Source organism: Triturus cristatus, chromosome 5_1 (assembly GCF_964204655.1).
Source record: "Triturus cristatus chromosome 5_1, aTriCri1.1, whole genome shotgun sequence".
Classification (NCBI taxonomy): Eukaryota; Metazoa; Chordata; class Amphibia; order Caudata; family Salamandridae; genus Triturus; species Triturus cristatus.
The window spans coordinates 341035787-341057233 of record NC_140587.1 but is presented as its reverse complement, the minus strand read 5'-3'; positions in this window follow the sequence as shown (position 1 = coordinate 341057233).

Here is a 21447-nt window from a genome sequence, read left to right as displayed (position 1 = left end):
ACAAGACTAAAATGACAAAATCCAACAAGTAAAAGATTAGATGTGATTTTTTTTTAAATAATAAATGTAAAATAGCTCTTAGAAGCAATAAATGCTGAAATGAGTTATCTGGCCGTGCTAGACCAGGGCAAAGTTGAAAGTTCCAACCAATCGCAAAGAATCACAGGCCAGATACAGGGACCCATTGGGCCCGCTGAACCAAAGTACCTTAATCCGGGTAGCAATGGTCAATGAAGAGACAATGCGATGCATAGGTGTGGAGCCACATAGTGGACAAAATGCATTGATTTCCTCCATGCAACTGCGGCAATGCATTGTTAGTAAATCTGAAACGTTAGTTCCGAGTTCAATGCACGACTTCTATTCCCACAGAAGGTGATGCGTTGATTCCAAAGGTGATGCACCGAGTCCGCCCCATGCAACAACAAGATGTGTTTGTTCCAACTCTTGTAAAAGCAAAGTTGTGCTGGTTCCAATGAAGGTGCATGGGTCCTATATGTAGAAGCACCATAGGCCTCACTTCCCAGGGTCCAGGACTAGGGTGGCACAGTTATCAGACAGACTCACAGCTTGTAGAATCTAGATGCAGATGCAACTAGTTTTATTCTTTGATATTCCTGGGACTTAGAACAGGAGGCAAGCCAGCAAGCCCTTGGAGTCACTCTAGGTTCAAGTGATGCAGGTCCAGTCCTTCTCACCCAGGCAGAACAGCAGGGCAGCTCAGCAAGGCAAGAGCACAGCAAGGCAGACACCCAGCAAAGCAGCAATCCAGCAAAGTGGCAGTCTTTTTTAGCAGCCCAGCAGCTCTTCTTTCTAGCAGAGTTATCACAGGTTCAGAAGTGCGCTGAAGTTATGGTGTCAGAGGGCCAGTACATATACCCAGTGGTGCCTTTGAAATGGAAGAGACTTTAAAGAAAGCTTTGAAATGCACAGAGCTCCTCCCTTACTGCCCTGTCTCCAGACTCACTACAGCAGGGCGGCAGGCAGCCCTTTATGCGTGGACAGGACACAGCCTATTTAGGTGTAAGTGTGAGTCTGTACCTTGCTCCTCCCTCCTATCTCCCAGGAAGGCCCAATAAGACACATGTCAGCTCAATTTGTGTTTGGCTATCTAGAGGAATACACATAGCCCAGCTGTTACCCAACCAATACTGAGCAGAGACAGAGAGTAGCCAAATGGCTAATGTAAGTAAATGACAACTTTCTAAAATTGGCTTTAGCTAAACTGTAATTTTAAATCCAACATCACCAAAAGTTGTGATTTTCAATTGTGAGTCTAGTGACACCAAGCTCGAAAATTCTATCTCTTCACAATTGGGAATTATGCTTAAAAGATACAATCAGGCAATTCCAATGTTACCCTAAGGGAGAGATAGGTCTTGCAGCAATGAAAAATGAAATTGAAAGTTTTTTTACTACCAAGACATGTAAAACATAAGAATGATATGCCCTGCCTTTTAAATGCATTGTACTTTACCCAGTGAGCCATACAGGGCCTCTCATAGGTGTGACATATTGCATAAATAGAGAAGACATAGGGCAGGCAAGAAGTTTATCTTTGCCAGGTCAAAGTGGCAGTGTAAACTGCACATATAGACTCTGCAATGGAACGCCTGAGTCATGGTTAGAGGGCTACTAAAGTCGGTGGAACAATGAGTGCTGCAGGCCCCGCTATTAGCATTTAATTTACAGGCTGTAGGCACATGTAGTGTACTTTACATGGACTTCTCATAAATGAAATCTTCCAATTGGGAAAGAGCCAATGTGACCATGTTTAGGGTAGAGATCACAAGCACTTTAGAAATGCTAAGCAGTGGTAAAGTGCACAGAGTCCTAAATCCAGTAAATTTGAGTTCAGAAAAATGGAGGGAGGCAGATAAAAAGTTGGGGGAAGACCACCCTAAGGATGTCAGGTCTAACTACATATGTATATAAATTTATTCCCACAACTTCTACCTGCAGGCTTTCGCCACTAAGTTGTTATAGTTAAGACCTTATTTCCATAGGAAACACATTTTTGTTTTGCTAATAACTTTGGTGCCATTTGACAAATCGTCATGCAATATTAAAAACTAGTTTGCCACTCACTTCAGCTTCTGTCTTGAAACATTAGGGGTGATTCATCAATCGGGGGCTACGAAAAAGTGGGATCTCAAAACACATTTTCTCCATGCATTTTCCCATAAGGATTTTAGACATGACTACAGACAGAACTTCTAAATGGAATTACACCAAATTTGACAGAAAGATAGATCTATGTCCAGAAAGAGTGCTTCTTGTGATTTGGAGTAATTCCGTTAAACAGTGTTCGAGATATGAAAGGAAAGAGCTTTTGCAAATACAACAGATCTCATGCTAAGATCTGATTGTCTGCCAACTCTTCAACCAGGAAATGTTAGCAGCCATTTGAAGACTCGAACTCAGCCAAGCCCTGAACAGAAAAGTAAATACCTGGGCTTGGTGGTAAGGTCCCCCAGGCGCCCTGGCAGGGCCAAGTAGCGTTGTCTTTCAATGCTATCACAATTTTGAAGGAGACCGTGCTTGTTTCTAGTTGAGCCCCTGGGTGAGCAAGGGACTTATATTAATATATATTTTGGGAAGGGAGTGCATAGGGTCACCCTCTCCATGGCCGATATTCTCCCCAGTGACCTTTACCTCCCCGGGACCAGGCCAATGCTAAATGAAGAGGGGGGCACACGGCCCCCTCTGTATGCCATTCACGGCCCCGTGGACCACCATCTAACCAGGTCAAGGCCCATAAAATTACAATCAATGGAGGGGAGCTGCACGGACCGCCATCCAGGGCCATTTACAGCCCCAGCAACCACCACCTCCCTGTGGCTTGGTCAAAATTTGAAAGAGGGGCCACATGGACCCCATCCTGGGCCAGGCCAAAGCCAAATGAAGAGAAGGGGACCCTTTGTAGGCTATTCATGGCCAATGGGGACCACCACTTCCCCAGGGCAAGGCCAATAAATTAACAATCAATTGAGGGAGACCAGATAGACCCCCCAATCCATGGCTATTTATAGCCCCGGGGACCACCACCTCCCTTGGCTCGGCCGATTAATGAAAAGGGGAAGGGGGGCCATATCCTCCCTGGCCATTTTTTGCCCTCACGACTACCATCTACCTGGAGCTTTGTAAAACATAGAAAGTGAGGCTCTGTGGCCCCCTCCCAGGCTGTTTTCAGCCATAGGGACTACCACCTCCCTGCAGCAGGCATGCAGTAAAAAAGGAGGTGGGTTATGCAGCCCCCCTCTTGAGGCCTTTAATGGCCCTGTGAACTACAACCCACAGGGCCAGCTCCCTATGTCCTGAGGTGCCTACCCTCAGGACATTGTGGTTTGCTTTTGCATTTGCTTTGCATAAAAGAGCAAACAGTAAGTCTGCTCCGAGCAGGCGGGGCTGGAAATCTGTTCCAGCCAGCCGGGTGCAGACTTTCCATGACAGCGGGCATGAAAAAACATGAAAAAATGCTCCCATTTGCTGGGAGCAGCTTTTTTTGCTGCTTCCTGCATGCTGGAGCAATGCTGGCTCCCAATGGAGTTTACTCTGGATGGCCTGGGTGGGCTCCAGGCCACCCAGGAATGCTTGGGTTCTTTATTGTCCTCTCCTGGTGAAAGCAGAGGCCATGGTTTGCCTTTTAAAATACTAAGAGTAAGAGAACGTGAAAAATGACCTGGAAGCTCCACCTTTTTGGCCTCACCCTGTCGATTCTAGTAGTATGCAAAGGTCTTCCCCATTAGAAGGATGATGAACAGCCTACTGAAAGGCCCCCCGGCGCATTTCCCGCTGATTTTGGTGACACGTTCTTGATGCTGAGGAATATTATGAAATCTTGAAACAAAGAAGCACTTGCTTTACATAGTTAGGAAGAAGTACCCTTGTTTGGTAGAGGTTCACCTGTTTGTAGTCTTGTTGATTCCTCTATAGGAGCATTCATGTTATCACAGATATTTAGGTGAAGATACAGGAGGAACAAGCACATTGCTGAATGCACAATAGTTGGTTGGAGACATTTCCTTGTTGTCCATTATGCAGATGTAGTGTAGAAAACGCAATAGACATATACCCAATGAAGTAGCACTAATTAATCAGTAGAAGGTACTCCAGTTGGGTAGACATTTTTTGCAAGCCTGTGGATAAACGGGCCTGTAAGGGTTCTGTTCTGGCACTGATGCACATTTCACAGAAATTAAACCTAATGGAAAGCACTTGCAAATATAAACATAGCAGGTTTCCCAGTTGAAGCTCCACTTCTGTAAACGATAAATGAGCCTAACTTACTAGGCTTGGCAAAGGCAAAGCAAGTGTGTTTTCTTGGCAGTTCTACATTGAGAACTGATCTGAAATCTGTGGTGGAGGTGAATGCATTCTTGATCTATCAAAGCGCAATCAGTAGTTACTGTGACAAGTGGGCTCTTTCTTGTCATCTCCTGATGAGAGCAAAATGCATGGCTCTCCCTTTAAATTACCAACTGTTTGGCCTTGCACTGTCCATCTTCCCACCTTTTGCCAGGATGATGAACAGCTTACCAAAAGGCCCCTCTGTATATTTCCCGCCAATTTGGGTGATGTGTTCTTTATGCCAAAGAATCTGAGGACATTTCACTAATCAAAATAGCACTAGCTTAATATAGTTGAGAGGAAGTACCCTTGTTTGGTGGAGATTCATCTCTTTGTAATCTCATCATTTTCTCAATAGGAAAATTCATGTCATCACAGATTTGTGGAAGAAGACACTTAAGAAACAGTCACATTACGGAAATTAAACATACAGAAGGTCACTGGAGACATTTCCTCCTGGACATTACGCAGCTGTAGTGTAGAATATGTACTAGACACTTACCCAAGGAGTAAGCACTTACTAGTTAACTAGTAGGAAGTACTCCAGTTGGGTAGCCGTTTTGGCAAAGCTGTGGACTTTTGTTGGATAAACGGGCAGGTGAGGTTCCGTTCTGACCAGTCACATTCACAGCTACTGACACACCCACACACCCACTCAGATACCCACTCACACACCCATTCAGACACTCTCACATTCACTCAGACCCACATAGCCACTTACACACCCACCCACACACCCATACAGTCACTCACACACCTACCCATAAAACCACTCACGCAATCAAAACTATTCACACAAACACTCAAATATCCATTCATGCACTCACATACCCACTCAAAGGCCTCTACAGCTATTCACACACCCAGTCACTGACCCGTACAGCTACTCACACTCCCCACAGACCCATACAGCCACTGACAGACCCACTCACAGACACATGCACCCACTCACACAGCCACTCAAAGACCCATACAGCCACTCACACACTCACTCACTGACCTACACAAGTCATAATACACTTACTCTCAAAGTTTACAGTTTTTAAATAAAATTAAAAAACCTTCTAAATTCACTGGGAAAAAAAGGTTACTGTGCCATTATAGTTAGGCTCAGGATTTACACCATCAAAACAATAGAAATTCAGCAGTTATAATTACCTGAGCTAACCATAGCGTATGCATCTGCAATGCACTGCTTTTGACCACACATATGACATCACTTATGACATGGTCAATTACATCATTAATGACATCACTCATAAACTAAACCTGTGTTATACCTTAGCTGGTGACGAACAACAATAGTGGAATATGCTGCAGAATTTTAGCATATTTGCTCTTTTGAGGATATCTGAGTTGCCTCTAGATGCATACTGTGGGGTGAATATCATTTTTTAGAGGCAGCCCCCTCATTCTACATTATGGCTGACTATTGAATATGTTTCATAGTAAGCCCTTGTTTGGGGTAGTTGGGATGCCAGCTGGCTAGACGATTTGCTGGCATGTCTTCTCGGAAGACTGGGGTTCTTGCATTGTACAGGTTTTTCTGTTGTTGCTTGTTTTGTGACCCTTGAACCTGGTATATGCCAGTCCTCCACCGTCATCACTGTTTTTATGACCACGGAGCCCTTCTGTTGGTCAGATATGTACCTGCCAATATGGCAGGAGGTCTGTCAGGAGTAGAATAGATCCAATGACAATGATAGTGTCATGGGGTGTTCTACCTGGATAAGGGCTTCTCTGCCTCGAGTGCCTTAACTGATCACCATGAGTGTATGCTACAGGGAGCCTGTCCCTTTTTTTGGGAGTAATATTTCTCTGGGAAGCACTGAATTGCTGTTGCAGCTGACCTGTCACTGGATGGCCTGTGTATATGTGAGCGTATTCGTAGTTGTAGAGTCCATGGTGTGTTTCTTTTGAAGCCTGAATGTTGCAACCCTATTTAAAATATTGGATATAGAGGTCTGGTTGATCCGATGGATGTTGGAGAGTGGACTTTTTTACTGCGACTTTGTTGGGGGCTTTCAGGGAGTCCATTTTTATTGACAGTTTTTTCATTTGTTTCTGACATTTTCTTAATCATTTCTTCCCTATCAAAGTAGGTGATATTGTTGTAGGGGTAGTAGCCCCCTCCTCAGCGCTATCCAGCGCTACTTTGTCTGCATTGGGCTGGTCTTTTAATTAATTGGTGGAGCTGTGTAGAGCATTTTGGGTCAATACCTCCTCCTCGGTCATTTGGGGTTTTGGATGAGCCTCTGTTGGCTTAAGCCCTATATCGATCTTATGTGAGCTTCCTGTGGGTGGCCCTGTACTTTGTGGGCCAAAGCGCATGTTATTTATGACTTTCAGTATGGCAACTAGTGTGGCGAGTATGGATGGGATTGAGCACAATTTATCTGACGTTGACCTCTCTCTTTAATTGGCGTCGTTGATTTTGTCTATATTTTTAGCCATGTCCACCATGGTGAGTGCCATTACCTGTAAGGTTTCCATCTGTATTTCAAGTTTTATTGACTGCCATGTCAGGGCATTTGTGGCCGCCACCAGGGAGGCATTTATGAACCTTAGCAAGTTGTCCTGCGTGTAGGAAAGTTAGAATTTTGGGTAGAATGGGGAACTCTGTAGAGAATCAGATAACTCTGACTGAGATGGTACTTCCAGGCCTGATGCCTGGCCTGTGATGCAGTCTAGGTTTTGGGGGCATTCCTATTCTGGGGCCTTCTGGTTGAATCTTGTCCTCTGGAGAGTTTCCCACCTTTATTTCATCGTCACCTTCACATTCATGATACTTGTGATGAAATTAGGCGATAGTTAATTCCCTGCAATGAGCTAAGATGTGGGTAGGAGCACCACTTTCTCAAGGTGTGCATTGCCCGCTTCAATCCTCACCAATGGTATTGCAGGCCAATCTAGTGAGGTCAAAGACAGCTCTATTATTGGGCTATTTCACTAGGGTCTCCCAGTTTTGGACATGAGCATCTTCCCCATGTGTAGCCAGCCTCCTTGGTGTGCTTTAAACATTATTGAGCATGTTGTGGGTGGTGCATTTCAGACCTCAGCAGCCCTGACAGCCCTGCCAGCTTAATGGCCCCAGCAGGGTTTGTTCCCTTGCCCATTTTCTTGAAGTAGGTCGTGATTTACACACCTGGTTTTTATTGCTGCTTGGAATAGTCCAATTCAAGAGCTAGACAGAATTTCACCTTGTGGTCCACCTTGCCCAGATCATTCTTCCCTGTTTAGTGTCTTGATTAGAGTGGCTTCTTAGCGCCCCTTTGTATGCCTTTGCCTTTGTCAGTACCTTCTGTGCATTCTTTCTGGACATTGCATCAGTTCTCCTACATATAGAGTTCCTGAAGAATAATTTCCAAGTCTCAGAAAAAATATCTTTGCAGCCCTGTCCTTTCTTGGCTCTGTCCTTTCTTGAGCTTGCTTCAGGATGAGTGCTCCAATCTCAGGTAGGCCCGGGAGGAGTTTGCTGAGTTGTGCTATACAGCGGGCAGAGATTGCCAGCATATCAGTTCCTGCTGCAATAGGAACGTTGAGTGCATCATCATGTTCCAAATGGCATGTGAAGGGCACCATGCAGTTCTTATGTGCCCCCTCGCATTCAAAACTCACATGGGAATGGCACCATGCAATTCGCATGGGTGCGCTAATCTTTTTTTTCTGCTCTCTGTTATGGTGTTGGGACAAATTCTCACAATCCCTCTTTAATCTCTTTAATCCTCCGCCTTAAAAACTGTTGCACCCCTTATTGTATTTATTATATTAGTGGGTGTCTTCGTGTTTTGGGGTGTTTTCCGTGATTTTTTTATTTTGTTTATTTTTCCCTTACTTCCTTATTTCTTCTTTCCTTTCCTTTCCTTTTCCTTCTTTTCTGTCTCGCCCAGTCCCATGGCAGAGGGTTGTCTTCCTGACAGCAGCACCCCACCCTGGTTTGCTGCCATGGGCAATCATTAGCGAGGAGGAGGTGGCAGCACTTCTTTTTTTTGTGTAGTGTGTATTGCCAACTCCCCTCCACGTTGGTAGTAGGCAGCAGATCCTGCAGTAGATACCCCCTGCAGGAGCATTGGCTGCACTGGGGCAGGATGTGCCAGCTGGTACAGTGCACCAGCCAGGTTTGGCACAGCGCCCAGCAGCTGACGCACTGCTGGGCAGATATCTTGGACTGTGAACAGGATCTGCTTGACCTGCTAGGTGGCGAGATTCTGGGGCTCGATGATTATTAATTATTGGTTGAGTTTCTGTTATACAATGCTAACATTTTTATTCTGAATAGCATGCTGCTCACGCTCAGAGGTAAGTTATGTTTAGTTTACATTAGCATATTATTATATGATCCAGTTTCTGGTTTCTGCTAAGCAGTTTCCCAGTGCTAACTAATTGTACTTATCGTTGGCGCTCGCTTAAGCTGATACATTATGAAGACATTGCAGACTGTCCTCCTGATACTATAGTGAATCAGCGATATCAGTGAGTAGGACATTTTCTCTGTGATTGTATGTAGCTCGTACAGTTCCAAGCTATTTCACAGCGATGTGTAGTATGCATTTATACACTGCAAAAAAGGGAGACTGAGTTGGTTAATCGAGGGGTTTGAGATATGAGAATAGAATCAAAAAATATTCACTGCAATGCATTAGTTCCAAATGTAGATTTTGTTAAGGAAAATTAGGTGACGTGTTTTAGAGAAGTACAATTATGTGACTGTGTTTGGCTGACATAATCATTTTGTGGAGAGTAACTGATTCACAAATCTGATTTTTTAAACTTCTTCATTTCTCACATTAGCAAGGGCAAGATGAGGCACATTGAGAGTCCAGGAGAAGCTGGTCAGCAGGAAGCACCAACCACCAGTGCCGCTGTCAAGGGCTCTGGTAACACCAGTAATCCCAATATTTATTATTATTATTTCAGTAATGTTGGGTTTTATGATTGTCGGGGGCTCAGGGTAGAATCTCGGGGTATTGAAAGGTTAGTGCTGGGTTCCAGGATTGGGGTTGTTGCTTGGATGCTGGTGAGAAATAAAACTTCTCTGATAACCTTACCTGCTGTCTTCCTTCCACTTGGTGACAAGGGCAGGATACAAAACCACTTGTGCAAAGCACAATGGATTCAATTTTTGTTTCATTTCTGTTATCCCTGTATTATCTTTTTTTCCCTGTAATATATGGTTTTGTTTTTGAGTAGCTGACTTTTTCTGGTCTCCAGTCTCTAGTTCACTTATCTTCTGCTTTGTTGGAAATATTTCCCTCTCTCCTATATATCTTGTGGTACTGTAAGTGTAAGACTAGGATTAATACATTTTGGTACTCTACTGTCTACTTTGAAGATTGCAGGCCCAAGCAAGCTAGTATTATGAATAATATTCACCATGTATGTTTGTTAGAAATGCTTTGTTTTTCCTGCTCATTCTCTAACAGTTGAGTCCATGAGAAAGTGGTCATGGTCATGGACCCTCCGCCAATGTCCATTGCTGTCTCATTCATTTATACAGCATACCATCAGTTTTTCATGACAGTGCAGCATGGCTGGTAAAAGGTATGAGGTCCCACTACCATTGCATTTGCAAACCAATAACATATGTTTTTTACTGACCATTCTTCCATGGCTGGCTTGTCTAACATTATAATTGTGACCCAACCGAATGACTTTTGTAGAAGATACTAAAGTGCTAACCGAAGTGTACTGATGTATTTCAGTTATATTTTTGCTTGAAAAATTTAAAGGGCGGGAAATCTGGCATCTAAAATATGTATACTGTTTTATTTCATCCACACATACCACCAGTGATGCCGGATCCAGTACTGCTGCAGGAGGAGAGTCAGTTGCAGGGGGAGAAGCGGTGGCAGGGGTGGACACTGGTTAGTAACATAATTTCTTGCTTATTGACAATTACTATTATACTCACTATTATACTCACTAGCTAGTACCAGGGCATCGTCAACTCATCACCGTGAATCCCCAAAAGAAGGAAAAATTATATATGGGTAAAAGAGTGGGTGGGTAAAAGGGTGCATGGTTGGGTAAAGGGATGGATGTTTGGAAGAAAGGGTGGATAATGGATTGGAAATTTCGATGAATAGCTGGATGAGTGAAAGTAAAGCTTAACCATGGTGGCTATAGGTGAATTAGACTAAAAGGATGAATGGATATTTGGGTTGTTTTGATGAATAAGCAAGCCAGCTCCTCTCATGGAGATGGTCATGCTGCTTACCTACTTTGCTTACTTTGTTACTCTATGTAGGGTTATCAAAGCTAAGATTCTGAGTTTTTCTTTTTGTTCTACTCCCTTGACTCACTGACTGTTTGATAAGTGAGCCAGATGTATTCCACCCATCATTCATCACCCCCTCCCCGACCTTGGTAGTTTACCACCCATGACTGCAGTATTGTTCACGTGATTTCAGTGTTGGCTGTGCAATGTGTATCTGATTCAGTTCAATGGAGCTTTTACAAAGTATTCCATGATTTGTAAACTGAACTGTAAACGGAAGGTGTGTTTTCCTTCGCCCACTCAGGCATCTCCTTTTACTTCACTCTTTTATTTTTTCCTAAGCTCTTCTGCCCCAAATTGGAAAATTCATGCTTGGCATGTGCCATATTTATTTTTATTGACTCCAGAATAAATTTCATCGTTTCCCAAAACAGATTCATTTTACAACTGTACAGATTTTTCCCTTTCGACTTCCGTCAAATAGTAGCGTGACTGAATAAGCCAAAGATGACAAATCAATGATCAGTGTATGAGCCCTCTATTCTATATCAAAAGCTCTACCCTACCCACCTAATCCCTCTACCATATCCTGTAATAGAGTAAGTCAAGTTTCCTTTCCTTACTTTCTGCCCAAAAAATTAATTTGTTGAAAATAAAATGTGGTGGTTGGCAAGCCCAGTGAGTAAATCTGGAGTAAGTGTGTGATTTGATGTCAAGTTTGGTGTATGGGAAACACTGTGAAGAATGTGCCAAACACAATTTATATAGCCTTTCCTGCCGTGCAGTCTATCATTGTCCCCAACATCTACTTATGAAAGACAGGGAAATGTCCACATTTCATTAGTTTTGTGTGTGACGTGACATCTTATTTAATATTCATCTGCCTTTTTGGAGTCAGGGTAGAAAGAGAAATGCTTTTGGAGAAGAGCAAGGCCATCAGAATTAAAACAGATAATTGTCAACTACAGCTGTCCCAGCTGCAGACAGTAGCAAAATCGTACCCAACGTGTTGGCTAGCAATGAGCATGATTCCATTATTTTAGCACAACATACAACTTGTACTCCATGGTGCATAATGCCGTACTCATTAATGAGAAGTAATGTATTTTTCCACTTAAATTGTATGTTTATAGATACTTGGAGCTTTTTAATCCAGTAGTATTCAGCCATAATACTTTTTTGCTGCACAGTCAGTACTTTTTAGGTCTCGCCTGAGCTAGTGCTTTAGCGCTGCTCTCGTGAGAGCTTTTGTAAAAGGGGGATCTGGAAGTGCAAACTAGTGCTTTTCAGGCCTCCAAATACAGTGCATGTGCGCCGGTCGCGCGCACCATTTGGCAGCCTGAAAAGCACTGCCTGATCACTTTCGCGGACACAGCCACCATCTGTCTCCTCCATCACGGGTCATTAAGTTGCATTCTCCTCTGCCTCCGCCCTTTCACTTTAACTTTCACTTTCGTGGCTTGGCTTGTTCTAGTGTTTAGTCTTCCGTTCTGACAGCACATAAAGTAGATATATAAATAGGTGGCAAATATTTAGCAGGATTATTACCGTTTGTCAACACTTAGATTCAACATCTTTCTGGTTTTCGAGCTGCTGTTATTTTGAAAGTGAACATGATAAAATTAAGCTCCAATTTGTTCGATACTAAGTACGCATCAGCAAGATAGCTACCGGTTTTGTTTTTTGAAGGTAAATTTCCCATGTCTGGGTATCGGGTTGCATTTATCAATCCTAAACTTGCATGTTTCCACCACTAAGCTGTTATTTGTTCAGCTGGATGACTTTTAATTCCTTTGTCTTGGGCAAATAAAACCATGAAAAAAGTATCAATTTTATAGTTGGCCTGTTACTAGTAGCATAATATGTTTTTATACAGGACTGTATTTCAAACTGGCAATTGCTTTGCAAGCCTCTCGGACCCCCATCCTGTTAAGAGTTTGATTCTTAAGGCTTTGGTTTTCTGTAGAACCCCAGTTTTGCATTTTTTTTTTTTTATTTCTCTTGGTAGTAAACTCAAACCCATAGATGTACCCCTCACCCGGGGATGGCTTTCTTGTACTGAACTGCAATTGGGGGATTATTGATGGCTTAATTTGTAGGCGTTATTTTAGATAAAATACTTAACCTACAGTGACTCTGTGCTTAATAGCATATCTTTCCTAATGAGACTGTTGCATGGAATCAGTCCATTCATGCCAAAGCCGGACCAGAATGCCTTACTACAATCCCATGTTCTCTTAAGAATTGTGTGACAAATTGGCAATGCCCTTTTTCCGACCTGCAAAATGTGCACCCTGTACCGGTAGAAGGCAGCTGTGCATGACAATTTCACACTGGGGAAAAAAACTTCGAGTGAACGTTAGATTTATTTTCAGGATGTTCTATATTGATGGCATAATTGTACATACAGCTAGCTTACTTGACTTAAACAAAGAAAAACTTTGTAGGGCACGGATCTCTGGAGCTCAGATTCAGTCTTGGACCCGCTGGCCTTCTAAAGATTTTGTACTCAGACCTGTTTTACTCTGGCGTGTTATTAGATTTTGCAAATAAATTATTCCTGCTGTATATAGCATTACTCCCATGTTACGCTCAAAGGCGACCTTAAACAGCTCATTTCTGAAAGGTGTTTTCATACTCTACCTTTAATGTGTTTTGCCTACCACCTTCAGCTCTCAATTTCATGAAGAACTTTATTTATGATTGGCTAGAACATAATTAGTTATCGACCATGACTTGCATACATGACTTTCTTTAATATAAACTGAGATTACAATCTGTAGTTATCTGGGTGTCATGACATCTCTCAATTCTATAGAGTGGCTGTACATCCTATAAAATCTACTTTTAAACTCTTCATGTTTATCTTCCTTTCTGAACTTTGTCCTCCTTTAGCCCTGCTTCCCCCCTCTTTATTCTTCTCTGTCTAATTTGGTACAGCTACACTACTTTTCCTCCTCACCTTCAAATTTCTTCTTGCCTTGCTGAGTTTTTAAAAATAAAAAGCAGTTTGTTAGTGCAAGGTTTATGCACTCAGTAAATCATGTGTAAGTGCCGCGCCCACTTGAAGAGTTTTGCTTATTTGTTAGTCTTTCAGCTACATATATTTTCCCCAGTATTTTTGCTCCCACTATTGTATCCTCGTTGTGTTCTCTGGTCTGGTATATTTATTTTTTATGATTTATTTGCATTGTTTTCATTTATATATGCATTGCTGTTCGTATAATGCTTGCTTGTAAATTGTTCTCTGTTGTAAAGCACGGCAACATGGAGGTGACATTTTTGCACTATATATTGTTTTGCACATAAAATAATTTGTTGTGGCTCATGAGTGCTACATGCCACACACTGCTGCACACTGCTGCATTACTCACTGCTGCATGCTGCACGCAGCCACTGCTGCACGCCACACACTGCTGCACGCCGCTGCACGCCACAGTGCTGCATGCCTCACACTGCTACACAAAACACTTCTGCACGCCACACACTGCTGCACGCCGCACACTGCTGCACGCCACACACAGCTGCATGCCACACACTGCTGCACGCCGCGCACTGCTGCACGCCGCACACTGCTGCACGCCTCACACTGCTGCACGCCGCACACTGCTGCACGCCACACACTGCTGCATTACTCACTGCTGCATGCTGCACGCAGCACACTACTGCATGCAGCACACTGCTGCACGCCACACAATGCTGCACGCCACTGCACACCACACAGTGCTGCATGCCTCACACTGCTACACAAAACACTGCTGCACGCCACACATTGCTGCACGCCGCGCACTGCTGCATGCCGCACACTGCTGCACGCTGCACACTGCTGCACGCCGCACACTGCTGCACGCCACACACTGCTTTTATGCGAGTTTATGCTACTGACATTGTAAATGACAATGCCTTTTATATGTTTTAAAACCAAAACATATATAAAAGGCATTGTAATTTTACAATGCCAATAGCTCAAACTCTTATAAATGTGAGACCTATTGCATTGCAAATGCTTGTTATGCAAGGCATGTGTGGGTGAAACAAAATTGGCCTTGTGACTCCCATAATCGTGATCACATCAGATGCAAGTGCCCCAAGAGGCCAGTAATGTACTTCTATGCCACCCACTAATTTGAAACAGTTGTTTACACAAAGTATTATTTACAATTTGTCTTTTTTTAGGTCGAGCCTAGACAGCGCATGCGCTGTCCCAGGACCTGTAGTAAACATAATATGGAGGGTAATTTCTCCTGCTGCTTGCCATTGATTAACTTTGGCATTGCTCTTCTTAGCTGGCTTATTGTTGGCTGTCGATCCAATACATCACTTGCATTTTTGCAGGAAGCAGCACTGACCAACTACAGTTAAGTTACGCTGCAGGGCTGTATCTTTTTATTTAGGGTCTACTTTGTTGTTTTTTTCCATGGTGCCTGGTTCACCGAACGCCATGCGCATACGTTTAAAATGCACGTCCGCTTTCATTATTACATTGGTGGCCATGCTCCTAACTTTTACGTGCACGGCCACCCTCTTGCTTTTTTTATTTTTTATTTACTGTTTATCTTACCTGCTCGTAACTCAAAATGCTGCCGCACGCCATGCTTTCAATTCACTCATTTCCTGTGTTGACTTTAGCCCCCCCTCCCCTCCCCTCCCCTCCTCATTATTTACCAGTTGAAAATTCCCTGCTCCACTCCCCTCCTATTGTTTCTGTGAAGCGATGTTAGTGCCTCAGGCAAGTGAAACATGAGGCGGCATCTTGGCGCCCACTCCCTGCCGCCCACTCTCCCCTTGTCATAGTAAAGCACGCTCGTGCCTCGGGAAAGCTCAACATGAGACATCACAGCTACAGTCGCCAGGCGCTTTATGTGCACTGTGTTAAACTTTGCTGTACACAGGCGCCACTCTTCATTTTAAAACACGCCTACTGCTCATGTCGTGGTTGCTTACTCACCCCTCCCAGCACTGCTTCAACATCCCATCCGTTCCTCCCCTCATTTTTGTTTCCTGCGTCTCTTTAATGCCTGAGTTTTTTAGGGCATTTACGAACCGTGTGCAGCTGTAGCTGCGGCACTCAGGGGCAGTTGGTCTTCAAAGGACCCCACACCTGTGTTGTACAAATTGGAGTTTTGGTGCATTTCATTTCCTTACTTGTAATATTTGTGGCACATGCACTAACTGCCTCGCGTGTGGCTTCTCCGCTGTGTATGCCGACTCGCCAGGCTTTGAAAGGGGCGCGCATGTGTATGTAATGTTTAACTATGGCTTCCTGCTGCTGCATTCCCATACAGCTGTTGCGCTGCAATGGCCATATATGTGGGGGCACTGGTCTTTGAAGGGCCGCGCTCTGGTGTTGGATTAATTGGAGTTTTGGTACATTTTATTTGCTTACTTTTAAATAGTTGTGGCACATTCACTAGCCATGCCGCATGAAGCTGTAGCTGGCGGGCTGTGTATGCATACTCATTGGGCTTGAAAGGGCATGCCTATGTATGTAATGTTTAACAAAGTCTTTCTGCTGCTGCATTCCAAGTGTAGTGGTTTGAAGCTGGCACAGCAGCGGTGGAGCACTAACCTTTAAAGGTACGCTCTCCCGTTGTATCAAGTGTACGCTGGTATGTTTTGTACGTTGTCAGACTAGGAGATTGTAGTTCCACCAGGCAGATTAGTCCAACTGTAGCCATGCTTTCCACATCTCACAAAGCGGTGAGCTGGGGGGTGTTTTCAGGAAAAGAGTGAAGTATAACTCTTGTGAATCTCACATACCCCCCTCCCTTCAAATGGACTGCAATAAATTGAGTCTCTCACCTAGAGTCTACTCACTCCTCACGTCCCTGATCAGAGGTTTATATTTACCGAGCTCCTCCTGTTTCAAGCACGTGGCCGTGGGTTCTGCATGCTTCTTGTTTATGCTGGAACTCTCAGCATAGAAACATAACAAGCATTTGCAATGCAATAGGTCTCGCTTTTACGCGAGTTTAAGCTATTGGCATTGTAAATGACAATGCCTTTTATTTATGTAAATAAAAGGCATTGTCATTTACAATGCCAATAGCTCAAACTCGCGTAAATGAGACCTATTGCATTGCAAATGCTTTTCCTTTTGTTTTTCTCAGTATAGCTACTCCTGCTGGTCTACCCGTAGGACCAAACAGGCAGGAGTTAGTGGTTCATATGCGCTGGCAGAGGATGGAGCATACCCAGCAGGAATACCGGCTACTGGTGGACCTGGAAGAAGAGGAGTAGGAGGAAATAAGTACCTCTGAGCTGGGCCCCAGTGCAGCCGCCCCCCCCCTCAGCCTCCAGCCTCCCGGTCATCCCATTGCAGATGCTGCTGCCAGCTTAAATCAACTGCTTCTACCCCCTCCCATGCTGACATCAGTAACCCATTGCGTGGTGCATCCTGCAGTGGCTGGACTCCATAGAGAGCTGGCTTACTAATGGAGCACAGCATGGATCAGCTCCGGACCCAAATCTAGAATGCCCTTTTAGCCTTTTTTTAAAGATTTTCTTGGTGGGAGGGGCTTGTGTCTGGATGGAGAGGATGGGCGGAAGTTGGGACCAGGTTTGGACATTTAAGATTTTGGGACATTGGGGCTTGGGTCAGTTTGTTTGAGGTGATGGGTGGACAAGTTGTGTGGGTGGAAAAGGTGGGTTTCTCTGTAAAAAAATAAAAGGGGATCTATATTTTATCGAAATATATGCCTGAAGTAGTTTGTTTTACTTTTACTTTGTACTGCTGCCTTCAGTTTATACCCAGCCTGTTTATGTGCTTGTATGAGAGACTTTACCACTTAGTTATAGAGTCATACCTCCGTAACTATCTTGACCATTAGCTGGGATGCTGCCATGACCTATGTTGTCTACAAAAACATAGATAAATTAATGACAGTAGTATCTAGTAAGTTACTTAATTGCTAACTTAACTAGTTTAGTTCACTCCATAGATGTCTTACCAGAATATTCATGAAGCAATACAAGGGAAAGCATCACAAGTGAGATCCCACTTCCACCCAGGTGAGCTCCAAATATAGAATTAATTGGAATGATTATCCATCGTAGGCAACTACATGGAAGGAAAAAAAAACACTGAGTTAGTGGGTTACATCAAAGCTTTACAAAGAATTGACACCAGACTACTACATGATGACACAACAAGAATTTGTGATAGTGATAAAATAACAAAAGTTCACAATAGAAGTAATTTGGCTAATGGGGAGCGAGCCTAATTGTAACTTATGAAATCCTAGAGTCATATAAAATATACTCAAAATCTTGAGTGGACAAGCTTGGATTAGGTGCTTACAGTTAAGCAGCACGTGGCCTGAATGATGATGCTGAAGACTTATATTCTTCATTCTATATCTAAAATATGGATCACTATGTGTGAGTGGGGGTAAATGGGGCCAGTGTGGGTGATTGCCTGCAGTAAGATGGTGTTGCTTTGACCACATCCACCCAACCAAGTGTGTGATCCATTGATGGTGTAAATTAAGCCACACCTCAAATAATCACACAGCCAGGGAAAGAGAGTTAGTGGCTTGATGGATGATTCGAAAGAGGATTTTGGGAAAAGTTTCAGAAAGACAAACACTACACAAAGAAGGCATTCATCTGGGCAATGAGCAGCACATTATTCATCATCAATCTGTTGTGGAAGGAAACAAAAGAATAAGTATCACAGAGTACAGTTAAATGCATTGCAAACATTCCTTCTGCCTTCAAGACCCAAGTTATCAGCTTTCTAAATGTTCTGTCTTCTAGGTTGGGAGTAAACTCACCCAACAAGTTCTTCAAATGTGATTGTTAAAGAGAAAAATGATACTGTATTGCAAAATTAAGTGGTGCAGCTGCATTCTCCTCGGGAATGTCCATCACTCTTTGGTGCCTGTCTGGACTGGCCCGGTAGGTAAGCAGGAGTGCTGAGCTCAGCTTCCGCCTTGCGTTCATGCAGGAAACTAGAAGGCCTATGTATTGTAAAATAAAAACTGTATTTTAGAGTCAAGGAGGTGGACAGAAGGAAGGTAAGCTTCATGAGGAGTGTATCAAGAATACTTGAGCAAAAAAAACAAGAGGGGGACTCAGATTTTAACTTTTGGCACAAGTGCAACACACACACTCACACACACATGCACATGCACATAGCAGCATTTCACAAATAAACACACCTCTCTCCATTCCACATAGCTGAGAACAAGGCTTCAGACTCATGGTTTACCTTTGAACTAAAGTCAATAGCATCTTTCTTCTAGCTGTTGATGAGGTAGTCTCTCAGCTCTCGCCCACAGTTCTTCCATCCTGCTCCTGACTCCGAGTAACTCCATCCCAGACCAGTCATCATGACCCATGCAAGATAGACGCTTAGTGCACTGCTGTTGAAGAACAAGTAGAGAAACCGAATTGCAGTATCTTGCATAGGTATTTGTCTTTTAAATAAAGTGACTGTTTTGGTCCCTGAAGGACCAGAAAAAAATTAGAGGACCCTGCAAGTAAATCTGGCTAAGTGTGAAATGGCAAATCAAAATCAGGGAGACAATGATCACCCTTCACTCAGGCCCCATACATTGCAAATCAATCATCTTAGGCAATTTCCCACATTACAGTTTAACACCCTCCATCACTGTCTGACACCACATAAATCATCAATTATCACTCACAATCACTCGATAATCAGATCCCTCATTGGTGCAATGGTTGCCTATACAATCAAAGCAGGGCGGTAGGTACACTGTGTCCACTTTGATGCAAGCAAAAGATTGGAAGTCTTGTGAATCAAACAATTGTCTACCATCCTAGATAATAAAAAAAACAGAAGGATAATAAGAGTGGACAGTACAGGTTAATACATTTTTGCTAAGTAAATTTGTAAAGGCCAGTTACTTTATTGCCAGCTTGCTGAGCTCTGGCTATTGGTGAATCCTCCCATATCAATACATCAATAGATTTTGATCCACATAGACCTATTTTAGATAATCCAGATACTCCTGGAACATCCTGTGGATGGTCATTGGTGCTACCAGTTGCTCAACCTCTATGCCATTGCCTCTGCACAAGACTTGAGCCCTGCCGATTGAAACTAATACAATGAAGAGGTTGGGAAGAGTCCTTCTATTGCTGTTGTTACCGGTGTTTTAGTTGACGGTATTGTTGGATCCTTTTAGACAATACTGTCCTCTCGGAAAGTTGAAGGCCTCACTCCAGAACTGCGAGGTGGGACTCTAAGTTCCAGCCATTCTTCTTCCAGGACTCTTCTTCTATAGGCATGCTATACAATCCACCTCTTGAATTTTGAAACATCTCATTCAGAAAAAGGAATGAAAGTGAACAGAAGATTTTGTACTGTGGATCAAGTAGTGGAGCACAGATGTACTCTTTGGAAACAATGATGTCTTGTTGCAGCATTGTTTTTCAAGCTAAGCGTAGGATCAAGCCCTCAACTAAGAAAAGCACTTCTGTGTTTTTATTCACACCTGCAGGGGTGAACCATTCAGACACCTTCTTTACCTGGTCCTGCAGCAGATGCTGCAACGGGATAGCTTAGCCCATCGTATTGTCTAGTTTGCTTACTTCCCGTGTAAAAACCTCAAAAGGGAGTAGCATCTGCGTCAGACATTTGACTAGGCCCACATCCATGGTCACAGCTTTCCCAGCTGAATCTCATTCTCTTTGAATGACATAGTCATTAATCTGTTTGTACTGCTCAAACAGACGTTGCAACATGTAATAGGTTGAGTTCCAATGTGTTGGCACCTCCTGTATCAGGGCCTTAATTGGTATTCTACTAGCACGCTGACTAATCCACAACTGCTTCCGGGCTTTAAAAGAATGGCTGAAATGAGTGCAGATTCTTCTGCATGTAGCCAGTATGTTGCCGACTATGTCTTCTTTTTTTACATGATTCTAATATTTTAGAAATTGAATCTCACTCACCGTGAAGAAATGGTGAGTAAGTACTTGACAAAGAGACCTAGCAGTCTATCATAATATCATTCCTCTAGGCATTACCAGGCCTGTTAGACTAATCCCCCTTTTTTTACCGGTAGGGCCTGTAGTAACCATCGGTTACTTTGATTAATACCAGTAGCCTGGTGTGGCTTTATCTTGACAAGGGTAAGCATCTCCCTTATACACTTGATCATGTGGTTTACTTACCACATCTTAGATGTTAATACACCCTTACCATGTCATTAACAGGAACAAGATACCCTGGACAACTAGAAGAACCTCGAATTAAAATAGGAAGATTCCTGTGTTACGGGCACCCCTAATGTGTTGCTCGGTAAGCATTCCTGAAAGTCATTCCTAAGCCCACAGATTTCTATTCTTTACCTGTTACTAAAACCTATTCCACCTTAGTCCCCAGAATTCCCATTCTAAAGAGACACCATACCTCGAGAGGGTCGAAACGTCGTCGACTACTTTAAAGAGAGAGCCCCAGCAAGCTATAAAGTTTCCTAAAAAGAATTGACAGCTCCTCTTTTAGATACCAATAACCATTGCTTTACATTTATTATGAGCACTATATATATTGCACTGGTTGGCTATGGTCACTGCACAGGGGGTCACAAGATCACTTTGAGATGTCGAATTGCACATAGTGTGAATGCACAACTGCAAATGTCTTTTTTACATGAAACGTTATTATGCTGAATAAATTATATTCTTTTCAGCTGAAGTGAGATAAGCAACAATTCATGTTCTGTCGGCTTCCATATCTTTTTATATATTCTATGTTGTGATATTGATAGGCCTAATTGATCTTAGGTTTTACTACACATTTACTTTGTGTCTGCTTAAATTGCGCAAGATGTACTAGTACTTGCTGAAATTTGTATTCACTGATGAAAAAGTTCCTTGTGAACACTGTTTCTGCTTATTAGCAATAC